This window comes from Nyctereutes procyonoides, unplaced genomic scaffold (genome assembly GCF_905146905.1).
Source record: "Nyctereutes procyonoides isolate TBG_1078 unplaced genomic scaffold, NYPRO_anot_genome, whole genome shotgun sequence".
Classification (NCBI taxonomy): domain Eukaryota; kingdom Metazoa; phylum Chordata; class Mammalia; order Carnivora; family Canidae; genus Nyctereutes; species Nyctereutes procyonoides.
The window spans coordinates 10,674,834-10,689,419 of NW_026575135.1; positions in this window are offsets into that span (position 1 = coordinate 10,674,834).

The window sequence follows — 14,586 nt, forward strand, 5'->3', positions numbered from 1 at the left end:
AATAGTTCCAGTTAGGAATATTAACAGCTTAGAAATGGGAACAGAAAAATTATATAGCATAGAGGAATGACAGAAATGATAAAATTCAGGAGAAATTTAATAAGACAATTGCATAATATGTATGAAGAGAATAATTCAGTTTTATTTCAGTTTGTGGTGCCCCATCCTTCCAAGACCTCAAAACCTAGAGGCGATCTGATTGTGATTCCAGCAGAGTGGTCATTACAATATTGTGGCAATGTGCCTCTGCATCTGTGATCCCGGGTGGTTACACGATACATGTCTAGATTGTTCATGTGCTTACATAAGCCTGTGTTAACTTCCGTAACTAAGCAAAGCTTTGATGATAAAAAAGAAACCTTTGGTCAATAGCATATGATATCTGTAAGGGAAAGTAGTTAACAAGTTTATTAGTAAGGTTAATAAGCACATTACTGAAGTCACCATCTTTATGCTCATCAGGTTAACCACTTGATGGCATTGGCAGTATTTACTAGAGCACAAGGGCATCTAATAAACAGATCCAAGTACACCCTGAATTATTCGTTTCCTTTCATTTCAGAGACATCGGGGTAGATTTTGACCTAGAGAAAAATCTCTCAGGTGAAAATTACTGAACAAATCATGTACATGCCATTTCAATGTCTCTGTCTGTGTCCCTTATTAGTTTATAAAGAGGTTATAGAAATAAAATGACTTATTTTATATTACTAATGTTGGGGCATTTGTGTATTTTCTTTTTAAAATCTTCACAGGTGGAAATTATGTATATTTAAGTTGTGCAACCTGATGATTTGACATACATATACAGAATGAAATGTTTGCTAAAATCAAGGTAATTAACGTATCTTCTCCTCACATAGTTAGCATTTTTTGTATGTGCGTATCATGAGAGCACCTGAAATCTACTCTCTTAGCAAGTTTCCAGTATTCCATGTGGTATTACTTAATACTATTGTAAAGCATTTTTCCACTATAATTTTGACTATACAGTTAAATGGAGCATTATTAAATAGAATTTATAAGCATGCAAAAATTAAATGACACATAGTTAAAAATCAGCAACATTCTGCTTTAGATCTTAACATCAACATTTCCCAGAGATGGTATCTTTTCCCATTAGACAGAAAGCTTTATCTATATCTACCAATAACAGTAACAAGATAGCTTATCAATGCCTGCTTGAGGACATCTCTATCACCAAAAAACACTTTCTTAGGTAGCAACTTCTTTTAAAGGAAGTGTTCAAATCTTCAAAATATACTGATGAGAAGTCTGAACTTTTTCAGAAATGTCTAGTGAATTCTACACTATTTTAGACATGACCTGTGGAGTAGAACTTTGAACATAGGCCATCCATTCTTCTAGACATTGGAACAGACTAAGAAAACATATTTCAAGGAGAATCCTGGCCCAGTCCCTGGGCATCTAGCTCTCAGAAAGGTGTTCTGGGTATGTGTGTGTGTTGGGGGAATGGCAACTTGCCTTCTGCAGTGGTTCCTGGTCAGGAATCCAGAGCCCACTAGAGCAGTGTTTTTCAAACTGGGTTGTAACTCATTAGTAGATCATAAAATTAGTTTAGTACTCTGTTGTCTAGTAGAAATATAATGCAAGCCACATATATAATTTAAAATTTTCTCTTAGCTATATTAACAAAATAATTGATGTTAATTTAATTTTTTTAAAGATTTTATTTATTCATGATAGACATAGAGAGGGGGGCGGGCAGAGACACAGGCAGAGGGAGAAGCAGACCCCAGTGCAGGGAGCCCGACGTGGGACTTGATCCCAGGACTCCAGGATCGCGCCCTGGGCCAAAGGCAGACGCCAATCTGCTGAGCCACCCAGGGATCCCCAATGTTAATTTTAATAATATATTTTATATAATTTGTTATATAAAAAAGTTATCTTTATGACATGTAATTAATATAAAATCATTAATGAGATCATGCACATTCATTTTTTTGGTACTGAATTTTCAGAACCTGGTATTTATTTTACACTTTAGGCATACCTCAATTCAGAATAGCCTAGGGTTCAAAGCTGCTTTACAGAACAGTGTCATCAGCATGTAATGGGCATTCTAATGCATTACTGGAGAAATGTGTGCTGGTACAACATTTCTGGTGGGCAATTTAAAAATATGTGTGCCCTTAGACCCAGTACTTCTAGGAGTTCATTTTTCCACTTCCAGGCCTAAATGGAAGTAATGAATGTATGCATAAAAATTTAGGTATACTAAAAGCAATATGTTACATTGGATTGGATCCTGGAACAGAAAAAGGACATTGGTGGAAAACTGATAAAATCTGAATAAGGTATGGAGCTTAGTTAATAATAATGTACTAATGTTGCTTCCTTAGTCATGGGAAATGTACTATGGTAATGTAAGATGTTAATGGTAGGAGTTGTATGGAGTACATGGGAACTCTCTGTATTGTCTTTGCAACTTTTCTGCAAAGACATTAAATTATTCTAAAATAAAATGTTTAAACATTAAATTATTCTAAAATAAAATGTTTATTAAAATATTTAATTAAAATTTAAATGTTTATTAAAATATTATTTTATTAATGATAAAGATTTTTATTGCAGTACTTCTGTAAAAACAGAAGCTGGAAACAGCCTAAATATCCAACCATTGAAGATTCCTTAAATAATTTTGGTGCTTCATACAATAAAATATCAGGGGTGCCTAGGTGGCTCAGTCAGTTAAGTGTCTGACTTCAGCTCAGGTCACGATCTCAGGGTCCTGGGATTTGAGCCCCATGTCATATATGTATTTTCTAATTTTCCTGTATGGTGCCTATATTGGTTTTCTAATATTCAAATATTAGAATTTTCAGAGCTTTTTTTGTTTGTTTGTTTTTTATTTTTTGCAAAAGCAGATCGGATGAGTCAGAATGCCCTGACATGGGGTGACAGCGATGAGTGTACTCTCACCGCAGACTTGGAAACAAGGAACTCAGATTGCCCCCTGAGAACTGCATTCAGGAAGCAACACTGAAAGTGTTAGTGTTGAGCGGTACGAAATCTCTTTAAAGTATCAGGATGATTCACAGGCCGGAATTAGTTCTGGCGACAACCAAACTTGACAGGAAGAAATACAATTCAGAAGTGCCTCTGATGCAAAGGAGTTGGCTGAGATTAGATGTGTCTAAAGGTAAGTCAGGGAGGTACCCAGTGCCCGTCCTAGCTGGCCCAGGAATGGTGTGCCCTGCCGCACTGGCCTCCGTGTTTCTTTCTCCCTCACAGGCCCACCCCATGGTGAATTGGAAGCCTCACCATGTTATCCTGGCCCAGTAGCATTCAGCATTTAGATCACCCAGTTAATTCCCTCACTCTAATCAGGGTTAGACCCCTGAAGGAGCCTGCCAGTCACCTGGCTCTCCATGCGGCCTGTCCACAGCTGGTCAGGCTGACACCAAGCATCCATCCACTTGACAATGAGTTTCCCCATGAATTAGCAGATTTGGCAGCTAATTTGATGAATGTGTCTGTGAGCATTGTTAGAGTGAGTCAGTGCTCTGGGTCCAGTCAAATCTGTGGCTTTGACAGTAAGAATTTATGAGCCCGAGAAGGGAGGGGCTAGACCATGGCCCTGCCAATTGACCAAGATAACGGTCCTCTTGGGGCCTTGTCAAGCTCCCTCACAACCTCCTCTTCTCAATGCTATGAGTCACATTTCTCCGGGCATGTGGCAGCTCACTTACTGCTTTTTCAGAGCCCTGCCCATCCACCTGGCATTGAGAAAACCAGTCCCATACCTTTGGGTAGGGCAGCAGAGCCCGGTGAGGTGAGTGCTGTCAGAACATGGCCAAAAAATTCTGAGAGACATGGGAACTTGACAAAATTGCACTGAGAGTTGGCTAGTTCCAGGTATCAACCGTAGCTTGGTAGAGATTACTCATGTCACTGCACCGTGGCTCTGTTGCAAGAGAAGCATTTAACTTTGCTTCTGTGATTTTATCCTAATTATCTGGGTGACCTCATGTAAGCCCTTTTTGGGTCTTTGACCATAAAATTAAGGGTGACAGTACCTATCACATAGTATCGTTATGAGTTTAGTTGTTAGGATGGATGGGAACATATGCTATAAACTAAAAAGAATTTTACAAAGAAATGTTATTTCCTTACTTAGGAACCATATTGGAATTTGCATGTATGTGAGCGATTTTTGAAATGCAGGCAAATTGAAATATTTTATGGCCTAGAAACTGAGTTTATCATGTAATATATGGAAACCCATCAATTCCAAAAGAGACAGCCAGCAGTGTCCCAGCTGGCTCAAAGCTTCATAATTGAATATTTAACTTATATCAAGAACCCAATAACTAGGTTTTATTCTAAATGATTGCTTTGCATCTTAATTAGACTTCTATTTACTATTTTTAAGATACAGCATCATAAGGAAGATTCTTTTGCTAACAAAATTCCAAAGCCCTGGTGGAAACCTTCCAGCCTAGAAGCCCCTGGAATTCTTAGGGGCAATTTTCTGTGGACTTAGAGGCGCACCATCTTGATGTCCTTGTCTGGCCTGTGCCCTACTTCATAGATTAAGTTCACTTGTGACCTTTGCCTGGTTGCACATAGTACAGCAGGGGGGAAAAAAACCCTGAACAATAGTCACAAGACCCTCATAGTGTGGCTTCCAGTAGCATCAGTTTACCTCTCCATGTCTCAGAGTTCTTTTGTAAAATGGGGAAAAGAATCTTGTAGATTATGGTTTCAATTGAATACTGAAGGCAGAATTGTTTTGTGAACTATTTAAAGTCCTATTATTGTTATTATCTTCTTATTTTGTTCAATTAAGCAGTAATGCTGAACATTTTGAACTTATTTTTAAGGCTGGAGAGTAGCGCAGGCTAACCTCCTAACCCAGACCACTTGACGCCTGGACACCATCCTGCTGGATCTTCAGGGTTTGACCATGTCCATTGGTAGAACATTCTCTATTGGTTGAATTAACTACTCCTCTTCTGGAAGAGTTCTACTTAGAAATTCTTTCTATGAATAGGGATCTACCTATGTCTTCCATTTTCTTAGTTCTTTCTACTGCTGTGAAAATAGAATGAACCTATACCCTTTTCTGCCATGATATAGTTTTTGAGGGCAGCTCCCATGTTCCCCACACCATATTTCTCTTTTCTATACCTCAATCCTCTCTGCTGTTTTTAGCCTGAAATATTTTCCAAACTCTGCAACATCTTGGCTGGGGTTCTCCAGATATATGGCAACTGATCACCCAAATCTGTCACTTGAATTATAGATACAAATGGTTAACACTGACGAACACCAATTCTATGGCAGTATTGTTCTAAGAACTATATATAAACTAGCTCATAACAACGCTATGAAGAAGGTACTCTTAGACCCTTCCCCCTTTTTTTAAAGATTTTATTTTTATTTATTCATGAGAGACACAGAGAGAGGCAGAGACATAGGCAGAGGGATGAAGCAGGCTCCATGCAGGAAGTCCGACATGGGACTCAATCCTGGGACTCCAGAATCATGACCTAAGTCAAAGGCAGATGCTCAACCACTGAGCCACCCAGGCGTCCCTTATACCCTCTCTTTTAGAGAAAAGGAAACAGGTATAGATAGTAATTCACTCACCCAGGTAACAAGTGGAGAATCTGGGATATGAACACTGGCCTCCACTGTGCCATATGGCCCTGTATGAGGAGGAACATTTGTCCCTATCTTTGGACTATAAGCACAGGAGAAAGTTAAACATTACCCATTCATTAGCAGGCCCAAATGATTGCCACATACTATGCTTTACTTTATTGCACAAGCCCAATGGCTTCTTTCTAGATCTTGGTTTTCCCACATGTCATATAAAGGGGTTTGATGAGGTGGTTTCTAAGATACCTTTGTAGCAGTTATAGCCGATAATTTTACGGCCTAGCAATTTACAGCAGGGACAGCTTAAAATGTCTGGCCTGGTTCCTGTGCCAAAACATGTGCCAATTTACTCATATTTTAGACTTTCCTACATTAGTTGAAAGCATTTCTCTTACTAAGAAAATCCTGTTCTGATCTTAGTCATTGTTTCTATATAATGGGAATATTTTGAAGAAAACTGGTGCTGGTGAAAATGGGTCAGATTTGTTTTATTTTTATTTTGTTTTTATAGATTTTGTTTGTTTATTCATAAGAGACACACAGAAAGAGGCAGAGACACAGGCAGAGGGAGAAGCAGGCTCCCTGCGAGGAGCCTGATGCAGGACCTGATCCTAGGACCCTGGGATCATGTCCTGAGCCAAAGGGAGACGCTCAACCACTGAGCCACCAGGTGCCCCCAGATTCGTTTTATATCAGGTCTGTAGTTCTCTCTATTCTCCTCTAGCCCACAGGACATTTATACCTGCATTTATCTTCTTAAACCCAAGATCTAATAGTTCGGGCCACTTAACCCAACATCATGACACCCCAGTGCTTACTGAATGGGGGGTTGAACTTGTTAGCATGCAATTCAAGACCAACGAGTCATGTTACAGCCTTTATCTCCACTGTATATTTTTTACCCATCATTGGCTTCTTATTTGACTCCCACTTCTCCCTTTATTTGGAATCCTCTTGAACCCGTTGTCATGTTGAAATTTGGCTTGTTTTTCAGGGCCAGCATTGATGACCCTTTTGGTTTGAAGCCATCTGTTCTGTTAGTCAGATGGCCTATTACCATCAAACTCCTATAATATTTAAACTGTGCTTCTCTCTCACTGCATTTACTCCAGCTTAAGTCTCATAATAATTTTTTCTGTATAGGTAAAATGACCATATTTGTGCAATAAAGTTTTCTTTTTGATAATTATGAAGATGCATGCAAGTTTGTATAGATACTTGCTCTGGTGATCCTGGATTATTTTTTTAAGATTTTAATTTTAATTAATTAATTAATTAGAGGATACAGTGGAGAGGAACAGAGGCAGAGAGAGGGAGAAAATCTCAAGCGGACTCCCCACTGAGCCCAGAGCCCAACGTGGGCCTCTATCTCAAGACCCTGAGATCATAATCTGAGCTGAAATCAAGAGCTGGATGCTTAATGGACTGAGCCACCCATGCCCCCCCCATCATGGATTTTTTTAAATGAGATAATCATAAGAAAATGCGTAGCTGGAAAGAAAGTCTGTTTAAAGGAGAGTCTGAGCTGTTAAAACTATTTTAGCAGTGATAAAGTAGGATCCATCCTAGAAAATCTGCCTCAAGAATAAAGTTTGAGGCCACATTCTTTTTTCCAGATTACTAGCTTCCTAGAACATGGACAAAGCATATGTTAAAGATACAGCTTGTTGAGCCATTTTGTTTTCTATAGGTGGCAATAGGATAGTATGGAAATAAGATAGTTTTTGGAGCTTGGCTTAGGTGAATTTTGGTTCCATTTCTTAAATTTCCACCCCTAAGTGTCTTATTTGCTAAGATGAATGAAAGGGAGTTTGCCCTATTTGTGAGTGCTCAGCAACTTGGAAAACTCTTTTTTTATTTGGGGAACATTTTACAGTACAAATTCTGCTTCCTTGAGGTAGAAGCCAGAGTTCTTGGGGCAGGGGTATGGGACAACAGGGTCCATCTGTCAGAACTATTGACAGGAGACTTCATTTCAATTGGAGCCACCTGAGAACCTGCTGCCCTGAGGACTCCATCTTGGTGAGAGTGGTGGTGTAGCACCTGTTTTGGAAGTCAGCCAAAGTTGACTCTCTGTGTCCAGGCCCTGAAGGTGATGGTACAAGCCATGATGTCTGTGTGCAATGGCAGGCACTGAGCTGTATTTACTTGAGTGTTTGGAAAGCCTGTCTTGGCTTTCATTATCTTTATGGAGCTCTACGTGAGCAAAATCTCCTGTAGATGTTACTGTAGTTAGTGATCTGGAATGAATGGACCCCAAGTCTTGCTACAAAAATGTTGGTATCTGCATGGGAGGAATAGTTGAACTACTCTCCCTTCCCCCTCTCCCCCATCATTCTCCTCCTGGCTCCTCCCCTACCCCCACTGGCCTGCAACAGGCACACGTTGACTTTGGAAATTCTGATGAAATCAGGCAAGTGTCTGTCTGTGTTTGTCCTGAGTTCTTGACTCCCCTAACTCAGCGCTTGGCACATGGTGAATGCTACTTTCCTAGAAAACACCCATTATGTTTGATATCAGTTTTTGTATCAGTAGCTGACAGCGTTCTAGCAGCCTAAAATGATGATTAATGCTTGTGACTATCTGGCGTCCAGTAGTAGTGTTATACCCCATTTTTACTGAGGCTGGCAAGGATGGAGACATTGTGTTTGTCTTACAAATTTGCTGGGGCAGAGCCAGAGTAAACATTGACTGGAGGTTCCATTTAAGGCCAACTCATTAGAATTTTAAACAATTTGTAAGAATAATCTCAATTAGCACAGCTCATTAGACTCTAATTAGACTTTAAGCCTTTCTTTTAACCTGGTAGCCTTGGTGGGACTCCTGAGGATGTGTTGCCGGGGGTGGATATCTGCATGTTGTGTACCTGTGGATGTGCCAAAGAGTTAATTTTCCCACAGCAGGGTGGAGTAATCCAAAGAAAACAAACGAGGAATCAGAGTGGCTTGACAAAAGCACTATATGATTATAAAAGGAAACAGGACCCAGGATTGCAAACAGGCCTTGCAAAAGTGGGGGCGGGGAGAGCGAGAGATGTCTTTTGCTTTCTCTCTTATCATAGCTAGAAGATGCTGCTGTTGCTAATGCATACTCCAGGCTGGTCAATAAAAATGTTTTTAGAGAACAGCCACCGCTATCTCTTTCCAGGCCAGCCTTAGGTAACCTTAGGATGACTGACCTCGTGTTAAGCCAAAAATCTGTGCTGGCCCTAGTCCTAGCTAGTACCTACCGTGTGCCAACAGCAGTGTCTTGGGTGACTCTTCAGCGGGAAGGTATTTGTAAAGTGTACCTGTGTTCTTCCAGTTAACTCTTTGTAGATGCCGGCTCCCCCTCCCTGTTACCATCATCCTTGCAGTTATGAAATCTTGGAAACATGTTGATTTTGGTTGTGAAATATATCTCACCAAGATTCAAGACACCCACTATCTTTTCAAGTGTTTGATTCCCTGAAGTTCTTGAACGTGGAAGAGAACCTAGGAGTCCCACCCAGCAGAACGCCTAATTTGCAATAGCGTGCACAGGTGCACACTGCTTCCACTTCCAGTGACAGGAGCCCGTCCTGTCTTCCTGTCTTCCACCTGCCTAAGTCTCTTGATATCCATAGCCACACTGAGTATGCCGAATCCAGCTCCCACATAACAGCCTTTCAAACATGCCCATGAATCACCGACTCTGCTCTTCAGGCAAAAAACTCCATCCACTCTCAACTCTTCCTCAGGTTCTATCATCTTGAGATCTTTCTGACCTAAAACCTTCAGTTGTTCCCTTTCTCACTTAGAGTGAAGAGCTTAAGACAGAGAAGATCCTTCTCACTGTGTCACCCTCAATACTGGCAGAGAATAAATGTTGCCTTCTTTCCCCAGGCCTTTATACTCCTGTTGATATAACCAGTACATGGTAGCTTTAGCTTTATTTGGCAATATTATCAGATCTTTGGCTCATACCAAACATCATGTCTCAGTCTCTTACACCCTTGATTGTCCATGTGGCAGCTTAGTTATGTCTGTCAGTGCTATGACCCCCGCCCCCACAATAGGGGTTGTATTGACCCCATTTGCCTTGTTGGATCTGGATGGTCTTTCTGAGTAACTCAAGCACCAAGAAATAGGAACTATCTTCCTTGAGGTCAGGGACAGTCCCTTTTGCCCACCTCTTAGAGCATATTGCCTTTTAGTCAGAAAACCCAATTAGTGATTTTTTTTTAAAACCAAAAATTACCAACCCACTGAATTCCATATTCTGACCTGTTTTCCGCTCACACAGCAGTTCTTGGAAGTGAACAGCATGCTGCAGAGGGTCAGAAACAGAGGGGATGGTCTTCAACTCCTCTTCTTTGCTTTCTTTCTAGAGGTTGAATAGTTTCTTCTCAAGAGCCTCATCATAGTCTTTCAAACCTAAAATATAGTTTATTTTTCTATCACTTACTACCTGATGGAGGCTGGGAATGGGAAGAGAAACAAAGAGAAGTCAGCGTGTGATAAAGGCATTGGATCAGGAGGTAGGCTGGCTTCGTGCGACTTACATAGGTACACTGGGCCATGGGCTTGGATTAATACTCTGTTGTTGCCATCTTGAAATTCCTAATTTTTGAACAAGGTGCCTCATATTTCTATGATGCATTGGGCCCAACCAATTATGCAGCTGATATATCCTGACTAGAAGTATCTTTCTTTCCCCTTCTCCTCAATCTTGGCATATTGATCTATGTCATATCCACTGTAAGTAAGATGAGAGGGTTTCCATCTCTGGCAGTCTATGAGTCTAAAACAAAAAAAGGTAGAAAAAAGGGACCAATTACCTCTGTCAAGAATTGTGGGTGGAACTGAGGCTTCATATAAGGTCTTGATAACCCTGACCTAGAAGTCCAGGTCTCTCATTTTATATTGGAGGAAACTCAGTTCTTAAAAAAGAAATGTCCTCAAGTCCCATAACATATTGGAATACAGTTGTCTGTGGGAGAATCTCCTCCCCAGAGGAGCCCACCAGGAATGTGATGGCTATAGGTCAGGAATGTCCAATGATGGGACAAGGAGAAAATCAGAGGATTTCCTCCTGATTCCAGTGCTTGCCTTCTCCTGCTCCCCAAAACACACACACATATTTGGTATAGAATTCAGAAACTTTAGTGCAACGTTCCAATGATAAATCCAAGCCACCCAGAGTCATAGGTAGAAAATTGGCCATAGTGTTGTAGAGGACCCCTGCCCAGGCCACACATCCTCTGAGGACTCCTAGGGCTGGCCCTTTGAGTGCCATGTGGGTACTTGCTCCTCCTCATGGCATCCGTCTTCCTCCTCCTGGTAGTCCTGGCTGCCTTTCGCATCTTTCTCAAATGCCCATCTCCCTCTGTCTCCTTTTCCCATGGCATCTTTTCCCTTAGAAATTTGAAGCCTCTACTCCTTTTTGTAAATATTCATGGCTCATGGCATCTGCTCTGATAGCAAAGATTTGTTTCCTACTTGAAACCCTCTTTGGATCTTTGTACCAGTTTCACATTCCTCGCACTAGACTGATTTTGACTATGTCATCCTAAAGACCTCTATCCTTTCCCCCAAACCACCAGTCACGCTCCTTCATGCCATCACTGGGCCCTCATTAAGGCCAGTGAGCTGACCTCTTCGCTTGGACCAGGTTCCTCAGCTCCTACTGGAGGAGCTCCAGCTTCACTGCTCTTCTGGTTTGTGGGATGTGCTCTGTATTCTTCACCACAGGGCTTATGCCTTGAACAATTCCCACCTCACCTTTTCCCCAGTACAATTCCTCAGTAGAGCCTTCTTGGACCATTAGACTAGTTTAAGTATCCCTGGGTTCATTCTCACTGTCAATTACTGATGGCTCATTTCTAATCATGTTTGTTTCCAATGTAATGGTGACTGTTTGTCTGATGTTTGTGTCCCTCACTAAATTAAAACACAAAGGGCTAAAATTTACTCTCTCCCAGGGGCTTTACATATGTTATTTGATGTTTAAAAGAACTCTTAAGGGGTAGATGTTATTATTATAATTCTCATTGACATATGAGGAAACTGAGACACAGAGAGATTAATTCATTTATTTAAAGTGGCATGACTCCTAGGCGTCAGAGCTGATAATCAGATCAGACAGGTGGTCTGGCTCCAGAGCTCACACTCCACCACTTGGCTCTCTGCCAGGTCAGTAGGGGCTGTCACTGGGTTTGCCTCCGTGTACCCCCCATGCCTAACTCCTGGCACACAGCAGGTCCTCAGTAAATGCATGTTCCCTTATGGAAGTTGACCAATTACTTTTTCTTAAGTTTAGGGTTTCTCAGCAACTTGTTGTAGGAAGAAAGGAAGGGATACATGCACAGCCATGCCAATGGTCCAAACTCTACCTTCAAAGTATCTGGAGGGATATCAGGCCATGGGAGCACTGGACTAATAGAGAAGACAACAGGACTGTGAATTCAGACCTGGTGCTGCACCCTCACTGTTTGTCTTTTAGTTACTGTGGCCATCCTGACTGTGCTCCACCTCTGTGTCAATGGAAAACAGCCCCGCAATGCTTCCAGTGAAACCCGACCCAAAAATCATGGAAAGGGATGGTGGGTGGAGAGCCCAGTGGACATTCTCCATTTAAGATGTGGTTAAGGGCAGAGTTCCTTCTCAGTGTGTCCTAAGCTTTGGCCCTATGGTGACTAAAGAGGATGATTCATCAGTCATCTTCCGATTTTCACTATTAAAACAATTCTAAACCAAACCAGTTTCCATTTTCATGGAGGGTAAACCTCAGCCCCGTCAAGTCTGTTAATATTTAAATCAGAGGTTGGAGGGGATAGAGAACATAAAAGCAGTCCCTCAGTGAACACACAGCCTGATTTATGGTTCACTGCAGAGGCTAGGACAAGGGGTTCCGATCACATCCTCTTTTATTTCATTCAACTGTATAAAAAGTGTCCTAGGCCAGGCTCTGTGGTAGTTGCTGTGGATACCGAGAAGAATAAGACAAAGTTACTTCTTTGTGTGTGTGTGGGGGGATACATTTGCACTCGCTACAATACCCAGCTGAGGGTGCTGGGTTAATCTAGTTATTTGTGTTAAATTCCAGGAAGACCCTTAAAAGAAATGCCATTTGGGCTTTCTTAGGAGCATCTGGAAGACTGACAAGGAGAGATGGTGGAAAGATATTCCATATAAGTGGGGTAGAACCAACAGGGGTGTGAAAGGTGAAAGTGTTTTTGAGGCACGGGGAGCGATTGGTCTGGAATGGATGACTTATCAGGTATTGAAGGAAGGATTAGTACTAGACATGGGTGGAGAAACATCATGGGGGGACTTTATACTTCAGACAAAGGCAGGGAAGTGGTGGCAGTGGGATGGGGGATAGGCCTTCTACTTCTCCTCTCTCCCATTTCTGATAATCCGCAGTGATAATTCAGCCTTCAGATTAGAAGACTGAAGGCAGAGGAGATGAGAACCATAGTCCACATGGCTCCCCCTTCAAGAGGCCTGATTCTATCTCCTTCCAGAAGATTTAATCCACAAATGCTTATTTCATATCATCCTTTCAACACCATTCCACTGTCCATCTACCAGGCTATATATCAAAACCAAATTAAATCATAACTGAGTTCCTACCATTTCAAGGCATTCTGTTAGATATTGAGAAGAGATACCAAACTGAATAAGGCAAACAACCTTTGTGTGCCAACTTTCTACTATAGGCTGACACTAATTCTATGAGTTTGTATAGATGATAAATTGAGGCTTTCAAGGGTCAAGTCGCTTGCCCACCATCACGTAGGTAGTGAGTAGTTGAGCCTGGAAGATCCCTGTACCTCAGTTTCCTGGTCTGTTAAGTGAGGAGACTATAATATAAACACATCCTCGAAGAGCTGAGGGTAAAATGAGTAAATATCAGTAAAGCCCCAGCATAGTGCCTCACACCTAGCTACTGTGCTTATTTATTGCTTTCCATGTGTTCTTTTTGCAACCCCATACTGTCTGCCTGCAAGACAATACAGCTTCTCAATGTACAACCTGAAGGTATAAAGAGAGGAGAGGAGAAAGAGGCATCAAAATGATACTGGAAGAGTGATTAACAAAGTAGATAACAAGTCTGACATATGTGCCAGCCTGCCATTCTTCAGGATTCACTAAGTTCTCTCCAATGATTGAGTCCAGGTCCAGTGAAAACTGTCATCCAGTGACTGTCTAACTTGAGCTCCCGTGGCCTCCCCTCAGATGATGGCAACATGACTTTGTGCTCTTTGCTTCTACAGCGGTTGTCACATCCAAAAAGGCTTTGGAACTTGGCAGACATAAGCTTACATCCCAATTCCAACGCTTGTGTGCTCTCTGATCATGAGCTAGTTACTTAACTTCTTTCAGTTTCAATTTCCTACACTGTCAAGTGGGAATAATAATAATACCTAGTCATAGGGTTGTTGTAAGGTTATATGAAAATAAAAATTATATACAGAACTTAACACTGCATCTGACTAACAGGAGCTCTCGATGAGTGGTAGCTTCTATTATAAGAAAGTTTTACATCTTTTGTGAGAAGGTTGTTGATGAGTCTGGAATAATAATTCATGTGATATATATATTTTTATAAATGCTTCTTTGGAAGGAAGAGTCATTTCTCCCAGTCTGGCTCTTTCTGTGACACTGCGCAAAGAAATGTGCAAGAAGCCAGAGGGAAGCCCAGGAGAGATTTGCTGCCAGCCCAAATTTCATTTTAAACAAACCCACTGCGTGGAAACCTACACTTACACAAAGATAAATCAGAAAGCAGTTACTCCCGTCAGGAGGGACTTGGAAAGAGTACACGAAATCTGTCGGAAAGTAGTTTAGAAAAAGGTTTATATGCAAAATAAAGAATAAGTTTTATATTAGGACCTTGGGTGATTATTTAAAGTTTATTTTTTTTACCTTATCATGTTATTTCCTAGGAAAAGACACAAAAAACAATTAAGTAAAATAAACATAAAGGAGATTA